The sequence below is a fragment of the Rutidosis leptorrhynchoides genome, chromosome 7 (genome assembly GCF_046630445.1).
Source record: "Rutidosis leptorrhynchoides isolate AG116_Rl617_1_P2 chromosome 7, CSIRO_AGI_Rlap_v1, whole genome shotgun sequence".
Classification (NCBI taxonomy): Eukaryota; Viridiplantae; Streptophyta; class Magnoliopsida; order Asterales; family Asteraceae; genus Rutidosis; species Rutidosis leptorrhynchoides.
In genome coordinates, this window is record NC_092339.1 from 330,488,929 (window position 1) to 330,508,325 (window position 19,397).

Consider the following 19,397-nt stretch of genomic DNA (forward strand, 5'->3'; position numbering starts at 1 on the left):
AAATATTAATATAATATATAAATAATTATAAGAATTATTTAAATATTATATTATATTTATGTGCATAGTTGACTTGTAATTTTTAGTCCGTTGCGTCGAGCGTTGAGAGTTGACTCTGGTCCCGGTTCCGGATTTTCGAACGTCCTTGCGTACAATTTAATATCTTGTACTTTACGTTTTGAACCTTGTACTCTTGTAATTTCGAGACGTTTCTTATCAATAATTGGAACCTCTTTGATTATCTTTTGTACTTTTGAGCTTTTTGGTCATTTGCGTCTTCAATTCGTCGAATCTGTCTTTTGTCTTCACCTTTTATTATTTAAACGAATATCACTTTTAAATAGAACAATTGCAACTAAAAGCTTGTCTTTCTTGAGGAATAATGCTATGAAATATATGTTCGTTTTTAGCATTATCAGCTTGTTGTAACGTTTGCCAAAACCTTGAGACAAATCTGCCATCCCTATCAGAGATAATAGAGATTGGTATTCCATGTCTGGAGACAACTTCCTTCAAGTATAGTCGTGCTAACTTCTCCATTTTATCATCTTCTCTCATTGGCAGAAAGTATGCTGACTTGGTGAGACGATCGACTATTATCCAAATAGTATCATAACCACTTGCAGTCCTTGATAATTTAGTAATGAAATCCATGGTAATGTTTTCCCATTTCCATTCCGGGATTTCAGGTTGTTGAAGTAGACCTGATGGTTTCTGATGTTCAGTTTTGACCTTAGAACACGTCAAACATTCTCCTACGTATTTAGCAATATCAGCTTTCATACCCGGCCACCAAAAGTGTTTCTTGAGATCTTTGTACATCTTCCCCGCTCCGGGATGTATTGAATATCTGGTTTTATGTGCTTCCTTAAGTACCATTTCTCTCACATCTCCAAATTTTGGTACCCAAATTCTTTCAGCCCTATACCGGGTCCCGTCTTCCCGAATATTAAGATGTTTTTCCGATCCTTTGGGTATTTCATTCTTCAAATTTCGGTCTTTAAAACTCCCGGTTGCGCCTCCTTTATTTGAGTAGTAAGGTTAGTACGAATAATTATATTCATAGCTTTTACCCGCATAGGTTCTCTGCTTTTCTACTCAAAGCGTCGGCTACCACATTCGCCTTTCCCGGGTGGTAACGAATCTCAAAATCGTAATCATTTAACAATTCAATCCACCTACGCTGCCTCATGTTCAGTTGTTTCTGATTAAATATATGTTGGAGACTTTTGTGGTCGGTATATATAATACTTTTGACCCCATATAAGTAGTGCCTCCAAGTCTTTAATGCAAAAACAACAGCGCCCAATTCCAAATCGTGAGTCGTACAATTTTGTTCATGAATCTTCAATTATCTGGACGCATAAGCAATTACCTTCGTTCGTTGCATTAATACGCAACTGAGACCTTGCTTTGAGGCGTCACAATATATCACAAAATCATCATTCCCTTCAGGCAATGACAATATAGGTGTCGTAGTTAACTTTTTCTTCAACAATTGAAACGCTTTCTCCTGTTCATCTTTCCATTCAAATTTCTTCCCTTTATGCATTAATGCAGTCAAGGGTTTTGCTATTTTGGAAAAATCTTGGATGAACCTTCTGTAGTAACCAGCCAGTCCTAAAAATTGGCGTATACGCTTCGTAGTTTTTGGGGTTTCCCACTTTTCAACGGTTTCAATCTTTGCCGGATCCACCTGAATACCCTCTTTGTTTACTATGTGATCGAGGAATTGAACTTCTTCCAACTAAAATGCACACTTTGAAAACTTAGCGTACAGTTTTTCTTTCCTCAGCAACTCTAGCACTTTTCTTAAATGTTCTTCGTGCTCTGATCATTCTTTGAGTAAATGAGTATGTCATCGATGAAAACAATGACAAACTTGTCAAGGTATGGTTCACACACTCTGTTCATGAGGTTCATGAACACAGCTGGTGTGTTAGTCAACCCAAACGGCATAACCATAAACTCATAATGACCGTAACGCGTCCTGAAAGCAGTCTTTGGAATATCATCCTCCTTCACCCGCATTTGATGATACCCGGAACGTAAATCGATCTTCGAATAAACCGACGAGCCTTGTAGTTGATCAAATAACTCATCGATTCTCGGTAGTGGGTAACGGTTCTTGATGGTAAGTTTGTTCAACTCTCGATAGTCGATACACAACCTGAATGTACCATCCTTCTTTTTGACAAACAAAACAGGAGCTCCCCATGGTGATGTACTTGGTTGTATGAAACCATGCTCTAAAAGTTCTTGTAATTGACTCTGGAGTTCCTTCATTTCACTGGGCGCGAGTCTGTATGGAGCACGAGCTATTGGTGCAGCTCCTGGTACAAGATCTATTTGAAATTCAACGGATCGGTGTGGAGGTAGTCCTGGTAATTCTTTCGGAAATACATCGGGAAATTCTTTTACGACGGGAACATCATTGATGTTCTTTTCTTCGGTTTGTACTTTCTCGACATGTGCTAGAATAGCATAGCAACCTTTTCTTATTAGCTTTTGCGCCTTCAAATTACTAATAAGATTTAGCTTCGCGTTGCTCTTTTCTCCGTACACCATTAATGGTTTTCCTTTTTCTCGTACAATGCGAATTGCATTTTTGTAACATACGATCTCTGCTCTCTCCTTTTTCAACCAGTCTATGCCAATTATCACATCAAAACTCCCTAACTCTACTGGTATCAAATCAATCTTAAACGTTTTGCTAACCAGTTTAATTTCTCGATTTCGGCATATTTTATATGCTGAAATTAATTTACCGTTTGCTAATTCGAGTAAAAATTTATTATTCATAGGCGTCAATGGACCACTTAATTTAGCATAAAAATCTCTACAAATATAGCTTCTATCCATACCCGAATCAAATAAAACATAAGCAGGTTTATCGTCAATAAGAAACGTACCTGTAACAAGCTCCGGGTCTTCCTGTGCTTCTATCGCATTAATATTGAAAACTCTTCCGTGGCCTTATCCATTAGTATTCCCTTGGTTCGGGCAGTTAGTCCTGAAGTGGCCCGGTTCCCACATCCATAACAAATAATGGCGGCATTCTTTATTCTGACATTATTTGTTCCGGCATTATTTGTTCCTTTAATTCTATTGGTCATTGGTCCGTAGACTGCACACTTCGTCGCACCATGACCAGTTCTCTTACACTTGGTGCAAGTTTTCGTGCAGAACCCAGTCGGATGGTACTCTTCACACCTTTGGCATGACTTTTTCTGATTCTCGTTGTTGTTACGGTTGTTATTATTGTTGAGATGGTTGTTATAGTTGTTGTTGTTGTGATGGTTGTTGTTGCGTTTGTTGTTGCGAAAAATGGTGCGATTGAAATTGTGATTGTTGTGTTGATTGTTGAAGCGACAGTTACTGTTATTGTTTTGGTGACCCTTTTCATTATTTTCTTCCCACTTTCTCTTGACTTGTTTCATTTTGGCCTCCTCGGCCGCCTGCTCTTTAATCCTTCCCTCGATCTGGTTTATAAGTTTGTGAGCCATTTGGTTTGCCGTTTGCATTGAGAAGGGCGCGCTCGCACTCACATCCTCATGAATTCTCTCTGGTAACCCCTTTACAAATGCATCGATCTGCTATTCTTCATCTTCGAACACTCTTGGACACAATAAACACAACTCGGTGAATCGTCTTTCGTACGTGGTAATATCGAATCCTTGTGTTCGTAATTCCCTAAGCTCTGTCTTGAGCTTATTGACTTCGTTTCTGGGACGGTACTGCTCATTCATCAAGTGTTTGAATGCTGACCACGGTAGTGCGTAAGCAGCATCTTGTCCCACTTGTTCGAGATAAGTGTTCCACCATGTTAACACGGTACCTGTGAAGGTATGTGTGGCGTACTTTACCTTGTCTTCTTTAGCACATTTGCTTATAGCAAACACAGATTCGACCTTCTCGGTCCATCGTTTTAGTCAGACTGGTCCTTCAGTTCCCTTGAATTCCAGAGGTTTACAGGCAGTGAAAGCCTTGTAGGAGCATCCTACACGGTTTCCAGTGAAAGCCTGTACTGCGGCTATGTTTGCTGCAAGGAAAGCACGGAAGTCTTCCTCGCTCATGATCAAGTTCTGACGAGTCGTTGGTGCCATTTCCTTCAAAAATAGCCAAAAGAATTGAGTTAATCACATAGAATTTTTAAGAGTAGTCAATAGTACTTCGTAACATAATATGAACTTATTTATAAAATATTTTTTCTTCATATTAGTGTTTTGTAATTTTTCATTCGGGTAGTACCTACCCGTTAAGTTCATACTTAGTAGCTAATATACTATTCAACTACTACAATTCTATATGAAAAACTGATTACATTAATATTTCGCATTCAAACTTTTATACAATATTTTATAAACTTACAATACTGCTATTTTACATATAGCATGAAATATAGTACACAATACTTTGATACAAGGCAGTTGTGAAGACAATTCTAGTTAATACGCAAATCGTTCACCAAAGGCAATAAAGACACGTAATTCATAAGTCCAGAAACAAGTCATGCATTCGGGTTTTACTAGTATTATTTCCCATCCTTGGTCTTGTGGAAAATAACCGTTGTGATCGTTGGCTAGGCAGCATGTTGTAACGTTTTCAAAAAGACGAGGGTTACGTAATGCCCAACAGCCCCGTAATAATCTAAAAATCTTATTTCTCACCCCAACTACTGAATCCGTCACTTGTGGGAATGTTTTATTTAGTAGTTGCAATCCTATGTTCTTTTTCTCAATTTGGTGAGAAGCGAACATTACTAACCCGTAGACATAACATGCTTCTTTATGTTGCATGTTTGAAGCTCTTTCTAAAGAATGAAGTCCTATGTTGGGATAGGTAGAGTTAAAATAGGCTCTCAACCCGTAGCGTAAAATTACATCTGGGTTCCCCGCATTCAATGCTTTAAAGAAAATACGGCGTAACTTATGGTCTCTCCAATGTGATATACCCCATCTATTAAAGAAAAGCCTTTTATAAACTAAGACATGCCTGGAACGTCTTTCAAATGTTTGACAAATTAATTTCTCCGTAAATAATTGTGCCGATAAACTCTGACCGACTCTAGACAAGATTTCATCAATCATGTCCCCGGGTAGATCTTCTAAAATATTCGGTTGTCTATCCTTAACGTCCATTGTGTATTTTTATACTATAAAATAGACGAGGATTAGATTTGTAAAAGATAATTAACAAACAATACAAGCAATTTTTACATATAACATGAAAATACAAGCACACTACAATACATATATTACACAACATGATTACAACTCTTTATTCCGACTCACTCGTTTCTTCCTCTTCGGACTTAGTTCGTTTCGCTAATTTCCTAGGGATATATGGTGCTCCCCTAATACGAGCTGTTCTTTTCTCAAATGGTCTAGAAAAACCTGGTGGCTTAGATGTTCCCGTGTTATAGTGAAAGTTTAAGAAATACAGGTGTTTACGGTACACCCCATCAGGGTACTTCATGTTAACCTAAAGTTCATCGGTTTTGGGCTCGGGTTTTTCTATTTTGATGCATTTTTCCTTATTATTTTCTTTTGCTTTTTCAAATTGGGTCAAGGTAATTTCTATAACATCATCGAAATCCTCATCGGGATCCGATTCATCAGAAAACTTGTAATTTTTTCAATATTTTGCTTCCTTGGCGGAAACACCATTGACCATTTTTAACTTTGGTCCATTGGTTGAGGATTTTCTTTTATTTATCTGTTTTTCTGTGGTTCCTAATATTTCCCCCTTCGAAATCTCTTCTTCCGGTTCCTCTTCTTCCGGTTCCTCCTCTTCCAGTTCCTCTTCTTCCGGTTCCTCCTCTTCCGGTTCCTCTTCGGGAATTTGTGAATCTTCCCAATATATATTCAACTCTTCATTATTATTAGGTGAGTCAATGGGATTTGTACTAGAGGTAGACATCTATCGCACAATATCAAACACGTTAAGAGATTAATATATCACATAATATTTACATGTTAACAATATAAAGTTTCCAACAAAAAATGTTAAGCAATCGTTTTTCAAGTAAACACGGTCGAAGTCCAGACTCACTAATGCATCGTAACGAACTCGATAAGACACACTAATGCAAATTTTTGATTCTCTAAGACCAACGCTCTGATACCAACTGAAATGTCCCGTTCATATCGATTATAAACGTTTCATATTAATTGGTTTCGTTGCGAGGTTTTGACCTCTATATGAGACGTTTTTCAAAGACTGCATTTGATTTTTAAAACAACCATAACCTTTACTTTATCGATAAAGGTTTAAAAGACATAGCGCAGATTACCAAATAATAGTAATCTAAAGTACAGCGTTTACATACGACCATTACATAATGGGTTACGATAATATATTACAACAATTTATTTTCCGAATGCAGATTTTCTTTAAACATTATCATACAAGCATGCTGACTCCAAATCTTGTCCTTAATTTAGCATGCAACAGCGGAAGCTCTTAATAATCACCTGAGAATAAACATGCTTAAAACGTCAACAAAAATGTTGGTGAGTTATAGGTTTAGCCTATATGTATATCAATTTGTAATAATAGACCACAAGATTTCACTTTTCATAAACATCCATCTCATATCAGGCATTTCGCAAACTGCATAGAGATAAAAATCATTCATATGGTGAACACCTGGTAATCAACATTAACAAGATGCATATAGAATATCCCCGAAATAGAATCCTCCCGTATGTATAATAATAAATCGAAGTACTAAAGCATCCGTGCCTCGGATGGGGTTTGTTAGGCCCATAGATCTATAGTTAGGATTCGCGTCAATTAGGGGTATTGTTCCTTAATTCTTAGGCTACCAAGCTAAAAGGGGCATATTCGATTTAGATAATCCAACCATAGAATGTAGTTTCGATTACTTGTGTCTATTTCGTAAAACATTTATAAAACTGCATGTATTCTCATCCCAGAAATATTATATTTTAAAAATGGGACTATAACTCACTTTCACAGATTTTTACTTTGCCGAAAATAAGACTTGGCCACTGTTCGATTCACGAACCTATAACTAATATATACATATATATCAAAGTATGATCGAAATATATTCACAACATTTTTATTACGTTTTAATGATTTAAGTTTGTTAAGTTAGCAGTCCATTGTTAGTAATCTACAACTAATTGTCCATAGCTAATAGTACAGAAATAAATCAATATATATTATCTCGAATCAATCCACGACCCAGTGTCTACAAGTCTCAGACTCGATCACAACTCAAAGTATATATATTATTTTGGAATCAACCTTAACCCTGTATAGCTAACTCTAGCATTACTGCATATAGAGTGTCTATGGTTGTTCCAAATAATATATATAGATGGGTCGATATGATATGTCAAAACATTGTATACGTGTCTATGGTCTATCAAGGTTACATAATATGTTAGAGTACATGTATAATACAATATAAGTTAGTTAAGTTATGGTTAGAATAGATTTGTTACAAATTTCACGTAGCTACAACAAGCAAAAATATTCAATTTTGTTTTACCCATAACTTCTTCGTTTTAAATCCGTTTTGAGTGATTCAAGTTGCTATGGTTTCATAATGAACTGAAATTCATGAAACTAAACAGAAAAAGTATAAGTTTATAGTCGAAAATACAGGTTACAAGTTATTTTTGTAAGAGGTAGTCATTTCAGTCGAAAGAACGACGTCTTGATGATCATTTTGAAAAACATACTTCCACTTTGAGTTTAACCATGATTTTTGGATATAGTTTCATGTTCATAAGAAAATAATTTTCCCAGAAGGATAACTTTTAAATCAAAGTTTATCATAGTTTTTAATTATCTAACCCAAAACAGCCCCCGGTTTTACTACGACAGCGTATGTTCGGTTTTACGGTGTTCTTCGTGTTTCCAGGTTTTAAATCATTAAGTTAGCATATCATATAGATATAGAACATGTGTTTAGTTGATTTTAAAATTCAAGTTAGAAGGATTAACTTTGTTTGCGAACAAGTTTAGAATTAACTAAACTATGTTCTAGTTATTACAAGTTTAAATCTTCGAATAAGATAGTTATATATATATATATATATATATATATATATATATATATATATATATATATATGAATCGAATGATGTTATGAATATCATTACTACCTTAAGTTTAGTAGGTAAACCTACTGGAAGTGACAAGAAATGATTTAGCTTCAAAGGATCTTGGATGGCTTGAAAGTTCTTGAAGTAGAATCATGACACGAAAACAAATTCAAGTAAGATTCCTACTCGAATTAAGATTGTTATAGTTATAGAAATTGAATCAAAGTTGGAATATGAGTATTACCTTGAATTAGAATGATAACCTACTGTAAATAACAGAGGTTCTTGATCTTAGATGATTACTTAGAATGGATTAGAAAGCTTGAAAGTAGACTTGCTAACTTGAAAGTGTTCTTGAAGTTTTCTTAAGTAGTTGTTTTGAAAGTTGATCTAGGTTAGGATTTATGAACTAGATTGAGCTAGATTTTGTTGAAGATGATGAAGAACACTTAGAACACCAAGAGAGAACTTGAAAGAGATAAGTTTGATGCATGAAAGTTGAAAAATGAAAGTGTTATGGTTGGTGAAGAAAAACGTGATCCTACCCTTGAATATAAGGTTCCATTAGTTTGTATTTTTGTTAGATATTTTATGCTAGTTGCCAAATGATGGTTCTCACATGTTTAGGTAACTCATTAAGGCTGCTAAGAGCTAATCATTGAAGTGTATATACCAATAGTATATACATTTAGAAGTTGTGTATTGTACGAGTACGAATACGGATTGAATACGAGTAAATAGTGTACTGTAGCAAATAGTATTTTATTGTAGCAAATAGTATTTTACTGTAGCAAATAGTTTACTGTAGCGAATAGTATTTTACTGTAGCGAATAGTATTTTACTGTAGTAAATAGTATTTTATTGTAGCAAAGCGAAAATTTACTGTAGTAAATAGTGTTTTACTGTAGTAAATAGTGTTTTACTGTAGCAAATAGTATTTTAGTTGTACATCTTTGATTTAATTGTATTTCTTCTTTTATATATATATATATATATATATATATATATATATATATATATATATATAATAAAAACTTACATCATAAAAAAATAAAACGATTATATAATTATCACAAGTTATGACGTTCGTGAATCATCAGGCAAACGGGGTGGTCAATTGTCTACATAAACTCATTTCAATTAATCAAGTCTTAACAAGTTTGATTGCTTAACATGTTGGAAACATTAATCATGCAAATATATTTTTCATTTAATATATAATCATGGAAAATTTAGGGTCACTACAGCATGCATACCATTTGATAATACATCCAACTATAATTGACTTAATAATAATCTTGATGAACTCAACGACTCGAATGCAACGTCTTTTGAAATATGCCATGAATGACTCCAAGTAATATCTTTAAAATGAGCAAATGCACGGCGAAAGATTTCTTTAATACCTGAGAATAAACATGCTTTAAAGTGTCAACCAAAAGGTTGGTGAGTTCATTAGATTATCATAAACAATCATTTCCAATTATATAATAGACCACAAAATACTCATAGTTAGAAAACAATCTGTGCAGGTCTGCTCACTGCTGTAAAATTATGCATATGAAGAACACCGGAACCTTTCAAACAACTCACCAACGATAGCTAATGCGTAGTGCAATGACAAAATCATCTCACCGTGGTAGTTAATACAACATAATTTTACAATGGTAGCTAGTGCGTAGTGCAATGCAAAAACATCTCACCGAGGGTAGTTAAAACGGTAGCTAATGCGTAGTGCAATGACAAAATCATCTCACCGTTACTAACTACAAAATTTAATACAATATAATACAACGGTAGCTAACGCGTAGTGCAATGCGAAATCATCTCACCGAGGGTAGTTAAAACGGTAACTAATGCGTAGTGCAATGACAAAATCATCTCACCGTTACTAACTACAAAATTCGAACCAAATAGGTAGCTAACGCGTAGTGCAATGACGAAATCATCTCACTGATGGTCGATAATACAATCTTTATATAAGTCGAACCTCTGAATCCAAATAATTCTATCATAGAATGTAGTTTTGAATATTTGTGTCTATTTCATCAAACGTTTATAGAAGCAGTTCGTGTATTCTCAGTTCAAAAATATGTATCTCAAAAGCATTTATTAAAACAGTTATAAAATAGCACATGTATTCTCAGTCCCAAAAATGTAAAGAGTAAAAGGAAGTAAATGAAACTCACAATACGATATTTTGTAGTAAAAATATGCATACGACTGAACTGGACAATGCAAGGTTGGCCTCGGATTCACGAACCCTTTAAAAGCGTTTCCAAAATAAATGTCTCAGACAAGGTTTGAACCCGCGACCTCTCGTTCACCCGACTCCCCTTCTAACCATTCCTCTATTTATATTTTTCCTGAGTAAATCCATTCCCATATAAATATAACCCGTTTGTCTGTCTACATCTTCTTCTTATCAACAAATCGTCTAGCAGTTAACAACCATAGCAGCAATATATCAATTGGGTTTAAGTCGTTTAATTGAAGCAGGTACGAATGGTTATGGGTGGTTTGGAATAACAGTAAACGAATTTAAAAAAAATTACTGCAGGAACACACGACCTTCTGTTATGTTTTTCAACTTCATCTTCTCGATACCCAATTAAATTAGTGGACACAATAAACACAATATTAAAATATTAGATTTAATTAAGTATATAAATTAGATTATAAACAATCAGTGGTGTTACACTTAATTAAAGAAGAAGAAAAAATAAAAGCAATATCACATCTCGTTTTTGAAGAACAAGAACAAGAACTCGATATTCATTTTCGAATTTAAGGTTGTTTTTGCTACAAATTTCTACACAAACTAGTTAGAAAATCATTCCTAGAATCTTTAGAAACCATCAATTGAACCAGAAACTTTAAAACGAATTCGAATTTTACCTAGAACAGATTGTTTGACTTTTTGTTTTAAAAGTTAGACTCGTAAATTAGAAATCGTTACGAGGAATTGAAGGCTCAAACTTTGCAGAAAGTTTAAGTGGATGAATCCTAACAAAACCGCATTAATGGATTTTTAAATTTGATACGAATTTGATTTTTTTTTTATAAAAAGTTACAGGTAACAGAGTGTCGAGCTTTATATCTTGTTTTTCTGTTTTATTTTTCACAAATTGGAGTAGGATATATATAACGTGATTGTTGTTGGTTACTGAATGATTGAAATCAGAATCAAGGATAATTGATTGCTATTTAAAATTATTGTGTGCCGACAGGATGAATCGAATGAGAATGAAGCCAGGAGAAAAAATATAAAACCGGATGGAGACTTGTAACAGATTCAGATAAAATTAAAACTTGAAATTTGATTTGTACGAATTTTGGATGCTGCCTGTGAATTGAAATTGACACCTTTACCAGTTAGCTAGACAAATTGAGCAGAAGGATGGGGACATCAAACAGAATACATAAATATATGTATTTGTATACGGAGTATATATGTATTTTCCTGTATATACAGAGTATATCTGTATTTTATATATGTTATATTAAATTCCATAACATAAATTACTGATTATAGATTTATTAATAACATCCATTAATATTATTAATTTTTAATAAGAATACTAATAATAATAGAATTAATAATAATAATAATAATTGTATTAATAATAATTTTATCAAAATTCAAACTAGTAATAATAAAAGTAATGATATTAATAATATTATTAATGATACTATTAATAACACTACTTAATATTGTTAAGGGTAAGAATAACAATAATAATAATATAACACTTATACATATCAAATTTCATTTTATATAATAATACTAATAATACAAATATTAATATTAATATTAACCTTAATGAAAGTAATGATCATAATACAACATTTATACCTTAACTTGTAATATAATAATACTAATTATAATAATACTTATTATTATTAATAATAATCTATCACTTTATATATATCAAATTTCTTATCTATAAATAATAATATTAATGATAATAGTATTAATATTAATATTGAAAGAAATTACTAATTTATTATAACAATTATATTAATAACTAATTCAGTACATTAGTATTACATGTTATTGATTATGTAATAATACTATATAATGTATATTATATAACTAATATTGAATATTAAATTTTCAACAAATAATAATAATTATGTATAGAAATCATATATTTTTATATCATTTCATTTTAATTATTTTATATCTTAATTCACATATTTAATTTTTAATGTTTAAATTACATTTTATTATTTTAAATTATTTTTATATATGTACTTACATTTATTTGTATATCTATATTTATTTACAAACAATGTTCGTGAATCGTCAGGAATAGTCAAAGGTCCAATGATTTCATGATACAAAAAAAATTGAAATCCAACATAACAGACTTTGCTTATCGTGTCGAAATCATATAAAGATTAAGTTTAAATTTGGTCGAAAATTTTTGGGTCGTCACAGCTATATTGGTGTTTGCATCCATTAGAGAATTCAGATCCAAGATATGAGTTTATCAAGACTGAAGCTATGATACCAGTTGTTGGTCCTTGATTAACAACAGGAGTATTGTAGAGGGGGGTGAATACAATTCTTTTGTTTAACTTAACAGTTATAACAGTTTAGTATTCAAGTAAGTAATTTAAATAAGAGTCAAAGGTAGTTTTCAACGGTTTATTCTTTATTGATTTGAATCATAAAGAATTACAACAGTCCTTGGCGAAATTACAGTTGGTTAATACAGATTATACCTAAGCTATAGCTATAGAGGATATCTTAAGCTATTACAAGTTTGGACTCTAAATAAATAAACTCACACCACTAGTTATTACAATAGTGGATACTTCTATTTATAGTTGTCCTAATATCCATGTAATTGTTCTATTGTCCATTGGTACATAGGATGTCTGTACTTGTAGGGACAACTGCATCAGAGAGCGTGCTCTTTTTTTTCCTCTTTGGTAGCTATTTGAAGGAACACCTCAATTCGGTTTGGCACCATTATTTGAATAAACAAATAGAATGTTGGGTTCCCTAGGCGTTGACAAAGTATTACATATGTCTGCACATGCGTTAAACTTCTGCATTCCCACGTGGTCTTGTAAGGTCACTTGTCAGCCGCCGACGCGTGTCCTTTTCTGTTCAACTTTATCTTCGACTTCTGTTGAATAGTACAATTGATGTAGACCACTCAGGAAACCACTATGCTTGTAATGGAGCATAGCTGTCTTCGTGTAGTATGTTGCTTACCAGCTATGCTGGTTCTTCTATGCTGAGTCACTTGATCTTCATGATTTGTTGGGTACTCATCCTATGCTAATTGAAGAATACTGTCTACCTTGTGCTGGTAGACCAGACAGCATACTAAAACACTCGACACAGCAACAAGTGCTGTCTATACATAAATAAACCTATGTTGGGTGCACATAACATTTTACTGTACATAATAGCTGTTTTATCATAATTAAATCCTTAATTATTTTGGGGACTCAACAATATTATCTCACCACCGGCTATAAAACGTTGATGCTTTTATAAAATCTTGGTTTTATTGTTCGAGTATTTTTAGCCGCTTTTTTATTTCTCTATATTCATAACCTTATTTTTGTTTTTGTTTCTAAATTTCATATTAAATGCGAGTATATAATAGTGTAGTTTCATTTTAATGATAATTAATAGCCACAAAACACATATTTGAATTCAGTAAATTCCCCACAAAATCGGGCAGAATTTTGTGGAGAATTTTCTGAAAAATTGTCAACTTCAGATTTGACCCATTTTCGCAAGATAACTAGAAAATGGCGCTACGAGCAAGACTTCCTTAAGGCTTTCCTCTGTTCGAAGCAGTTTAGATTCTAAAAATGACATTTTACTATTTTTAAAGGTGAATTTGGCACTTTTAGATATCAGGATAAGTAATACCTTCACATTTGAATTGTTGTGCCTGTTTAAATACCACTATGATACTTGTTTTTATTTAATAATGTATTTAGGTACATCGAGAATCATGTTGGGGCTGCTATCTCACCACTAGATATAAAACGTTGCTGCTTTTATAACGTCTTGGTTCTATTGTTCGAGTATTTTTAACCGCTTTTTTATTTCTCTAAATTCATAACCTTATTTTGTTTTTGTTTCTAAATTTCATATTGAATGCGAATATATGAGAATGTAGATTCATTTTGATGATAATTAATGTCCGCAAAACACATATTTGAAATCATTAAATTCCCCACAAAATCGGGCAAAATTTTGTGGAGAAATTTTCTAAAAAAATTTTAACTTCAAATTTGGCCCATTGTTGCAAGATAACTAGAAAATGGTACAACGAGCAAGACTTTCTTAAGGCTTTCCTCCTTTCGAAGCAGTTTAAATTCCGAAAATGACATTTTACTATTTTTAAAGGTGAATTTGGCACTTTAGATCTTATGATAAGTAATACATTCACATGTGAATTGTTATGCCTGTTTAAATACCACTATGATACTTGTTTTTATTTAATATTGTATTTAGGTACATCGAGAATTATGTTGGGGCTACTATCTCACCACTAGCTATAAAACGTTGTTGCTTTTATAACGTCTTTGTTTTATTGTTCGAGTATTTTTAGCTGCTTTTGTTTCTCTAGATGCATAACCTTATTTTTGTTTTTGTTACTAAATTTCATATTGAATGCGAATGTATGAGAGTGTAGTTTCATTTTGATGATAATTAATGGTCAAAAAACACATATTTGAATTCACTAAATTCCCGACAAAATCGGGCAAAATTTTGTGGAGAATTTTCTGAAAAATTTTCGACTTCAGATTTGGCACATTTTCGCAAGATAACTAGAAAATGGCGCTACGAGCAAGACTTCCTTAAGGCTTTCTCCCATTCGAAGCAGTTTAGATTCCGAAAATGACATTTTACTATTTTTAAAGGTGATTTTGACACTTTTAGATCCTTGGATAAGTAATACATTCACATGTGAATTGTTGTGTGTGTTTCTAGAAATTATGTGACAACCCGGAAATTTCTGACCAAATTTAAACTTAATATTTATATGTTTCTAATACGATAAGCAAAGTATGTAATGTTGAAATCTCAAAACTTGGAACTGTGTTTATGTAATCAATTACCCTTCGACTGCTCTCGACGATTCACGAACATTTATGTGTATAGAAATGTATATATATAAGATATAGTTATATTAATTGAAAACGTTAACAAAGTATTAGAGGTATAATACTTTACATGAACGTATTTGTTTCAATATATATAATATAATTATTGACGGAATTAAAAGATAATATCAAAGGATTGAATTATCGGATACATTGTGATTATGACTACGGGTCTCTAATATAAGGTCCACTATGATTTAAGAAATCTGTTCTTTTTGACAACATTCGGAAAATGGTAAAGTGATTTATAAGTAAGAACAAAAATTTATCAATTAACGGGAACTAGACAAGGGTTAGTGGAAATTCCTGTTTAATTTCTAATTCATGTTTTATAATATTTTCCTCGTGACCTTGATAAGACAACTATGTTAACTTTCATTTTATTTAATATGAAAGTAAGAACGTGGAGTGTAAATAACTTAGATGTTGGATATCGACAAGTTAAGTAACTCGACATTTTTCATTAAGATGATTTCATACGTTTATTTAACCTTTGGACTTTATCCCATGCTTCGCCAACAGACTGTAATTTAAAAACTTGAAACCTATTATGAATATATATAATTCTACTTTTATAAAACATTTTATGATATAATGATTTTTATTATTTTAGCCTTTTAATAAAATGATTCTTAAATATATTTAGTTTTGGAAAACAAAATTATCATATTTATTTGATTTAGTTTCAAACGTACAAAAAAAAGGTTTCGGTTTGAAAAAGAACTTTATTATTAAAACGTATATAACTTTTATAAATATCTAGAATCACTTTTGACAACTCATTACTTAACCAGTATGATAAAGATATAGATAATTATATTTTATTTTATTAAATATATATAACGATTTAAATTAATATTATATATATTTATACGCGTATTATACGTACATAGTTTTATACTTTTACTATACTTTAATTTTACCTTTACTTTAAGTTTACTTTACTTTAACTTTAATAATTCACTTTAATAATTCATACTTTAATAATTTACTTTAATAATTCATACTTTAATAATTCACTTTAATAATTCATACTTTAATAATTCACTTTAATAATTTACTTTAATAATTCAAAAATCTATTATAAATAGAATTCAATAGGTTTCATTATTTTATAGAAACTTGAAAATATATTTCTCTAAACTCTCTCAATCGATTTACATATATATATTTACTCAGTATTATTTCAAGATATTATTAGTATACATAAAATACTACGACGGAGTTATGTTCTGGCAATTTCAAAATAAGTTTTCAAATGGGATAGGGCTAAGAAAATTATGGGTTATAGCTATGGAGGTTATGGGTATTGTTCAAGGGTATGCTCGTGAGGTCAAACTAGTGTTTATCATCTCCGTTGCATCTACATACTTTTCTTGCAATATTGAATCACAATATTGATACGTGAGCACTCATATTTTATCTTTTATATATTAATAGTGTATCCCTGACTAGTGCTCGAGTATATATGATTATGCATGCTTGTATGCTAAATTTTGTCGTTAGATAGTTTATGATGAATCACGAATTTTACATATGTTATTGATATAAGGTATATGATATGCATGTCGTTGGAAAGCTGGCGAAAAATTAATAACTTTTCATTTAGAAATCATGTGGTTGCGATGTACGGATTAAAAGATATAGCCAACTGAATTATTATTAATTTTAGTATTATTATTATTATTACTATCGTCGTTATAATCGTCGTTTTTAGTATCTAATAATTATTATTATTATTATTATTATTATCATTATTGTTATAAGTATTATCATTAAAAAATGTCATTGTTATTAGTATTACTATCGTTATTATCATTAAGATTATTATTATTAATATTATTATTATTATTATTATTATTATATTATCATTAAAATAGTTATTAGTATTATCAGTAATATTATTATAATATTTATTATTAGTATCATTATCATTAAAACTAATATTAGTATCATCTAATTATTATGATTACTATTATTATCATTATTATGAATGTGATATAAAAGAGGACTAAAAGCTATTAAACAAATCGATTAGGAAATAATGAGTATGAGTATCATGATGAAATTAAAATATTGTAAGATATTGATTTAGTTAAAAATATCGTTTCCATTATTTTTATCATTATTATTATTATTAAAAGTATCATTAATATTAGAACTATCATTTTTAATAAAAATTATCATTTTAATAGAAATATTATTGTTATTATAAAATATTAGTAATATTATCATTTTAGTATTATTATTTATCTTTTTGAATAGAATTACTATTTTTATATAAAATATTATTATTACCTTTAATATCATCATTAATTAATAAATAAATATTGTTATTATTATTATTGGTAGAATAATAATAATTATTATTATTACAAAATAATATAAATTTTACTCATTATTATTATTATCAATATTATTTTATCAAATAAATATGTGACACAAAGATATTTTTACCATACGTAATATAATTACATTAATAATACATACCACTATATTTTTATGATATTGAGTGAACTGCATAAATTTTATTACTTGAGATATATAAAAGTATATTTTCATCATATATAAGTTTTAATATAAATTTTTATTTATTAATAAATGACTTGTATTATTTACTTTAATAAAATCTGATAAATATATTTAAATATATAAAACGACTATATTTAAGTTATATAATAAACATGTATAGATTTTGGAAGTCATTTTGGGTCAAGGTGATTTTGTTGACTTTTGCATATCGATCTCGAGCATTAGGATTATGATACACTATGACTTAACTTAAATTGCTAGACAGATATTGACCAACATATAAATATATATACTTAATATAGGTTCGTGAATCCGAGGCCAACCTTGCACTTGTTCAATGCTGTCATATGTATTTTTACTACAAAATACAGTATAATAAGTTTCATTTGCTCCCTTTTTAAATGCTTTTGTAATATATATTTTTGGGACTGAGAATACATGCGCTGCTTTTATAAATGTTTGACGAAATAGACACAAGTACTCAAAACTACATTCTATGGTTGGATTATTAAACCGAATATCACCCCTTTTAGCTTGGTAACCTAAGAATTAGGCAGAAGAGAGGTTCTGTTCCTAATTGACGCGAATCCTAAAGATAGATCTATTGGGCCTAACAACCCTCATTCAGGTTATGGATGGCTTTAGTACTTCGAGATTATTATTATACAGATGAGAGGTTCTGTTTGGGGATATTCTATACATTAAAGTTAATGTTGGTTACCAGGTGTTCAATTCGTATGAATGATTTTATCTTTATGCAGACGAGAGGTTCTGTTTATAAATACGAAAATCTTGTGGACTATTAAAATTATGGAAATGATCGATTATGATAAACTAATGAACTCACCAACCTTTTGGTTGACACTTTAAAGCATGTTTATTCTCAGGATTGAAAGAAATCTTCCGCTGTGCATTTGCTCAATTTAAAGATATTACTTGGAGTCATTCATGGCATATTTCAAAAGACGTTGCATTCAAGTCGTTGAGTTCAGTAAAGATTATGATTAAGTAAATGATAGATTAGATCATTTATAGTTGGATATTATGAAATAGTATGCATGCCTGTCAACTTTCGATGTAATGAAAATTTGACTTTTAAAACGAATGCAATGTTTATAAAATGTATCATATAGAGGTCAAATACCTCGCAATGTAATCATATGTTATTGTATTCGTTCTTATGGATTAGGATGGGTCTTTACATCTGGTATCAGAGCGGTGGTCTTAGCGAACCAGGTCTGCATTAGTGTGTCTAACTGATAGTTGTTAGGATGCATTAGTGAGTCTGGACTTCGACCTTAGTTGCAAGCCAAAAGTTTTTGCTTATCATTTCTTATCGGAAATTACCTGCTTATCATTCTTAAGTCTAGACACATCTTATTGCATTGATTGCATGAATAGTGTATAGACAAAATTTATATCTTAGCGTATCTGCTAATTCATATCTTAGCGTATCTGTTACTGTAAACTTTGCCTGACATATTCCGTAAATTCCTCCGTAATCTATGAAATCTTTTATTCTATATATATATATATATATATATATATATATATATATATATATATATATATATATATATATATATATATATATATATATATATATTCCATGTAAGTAGAATACCATCCGATAG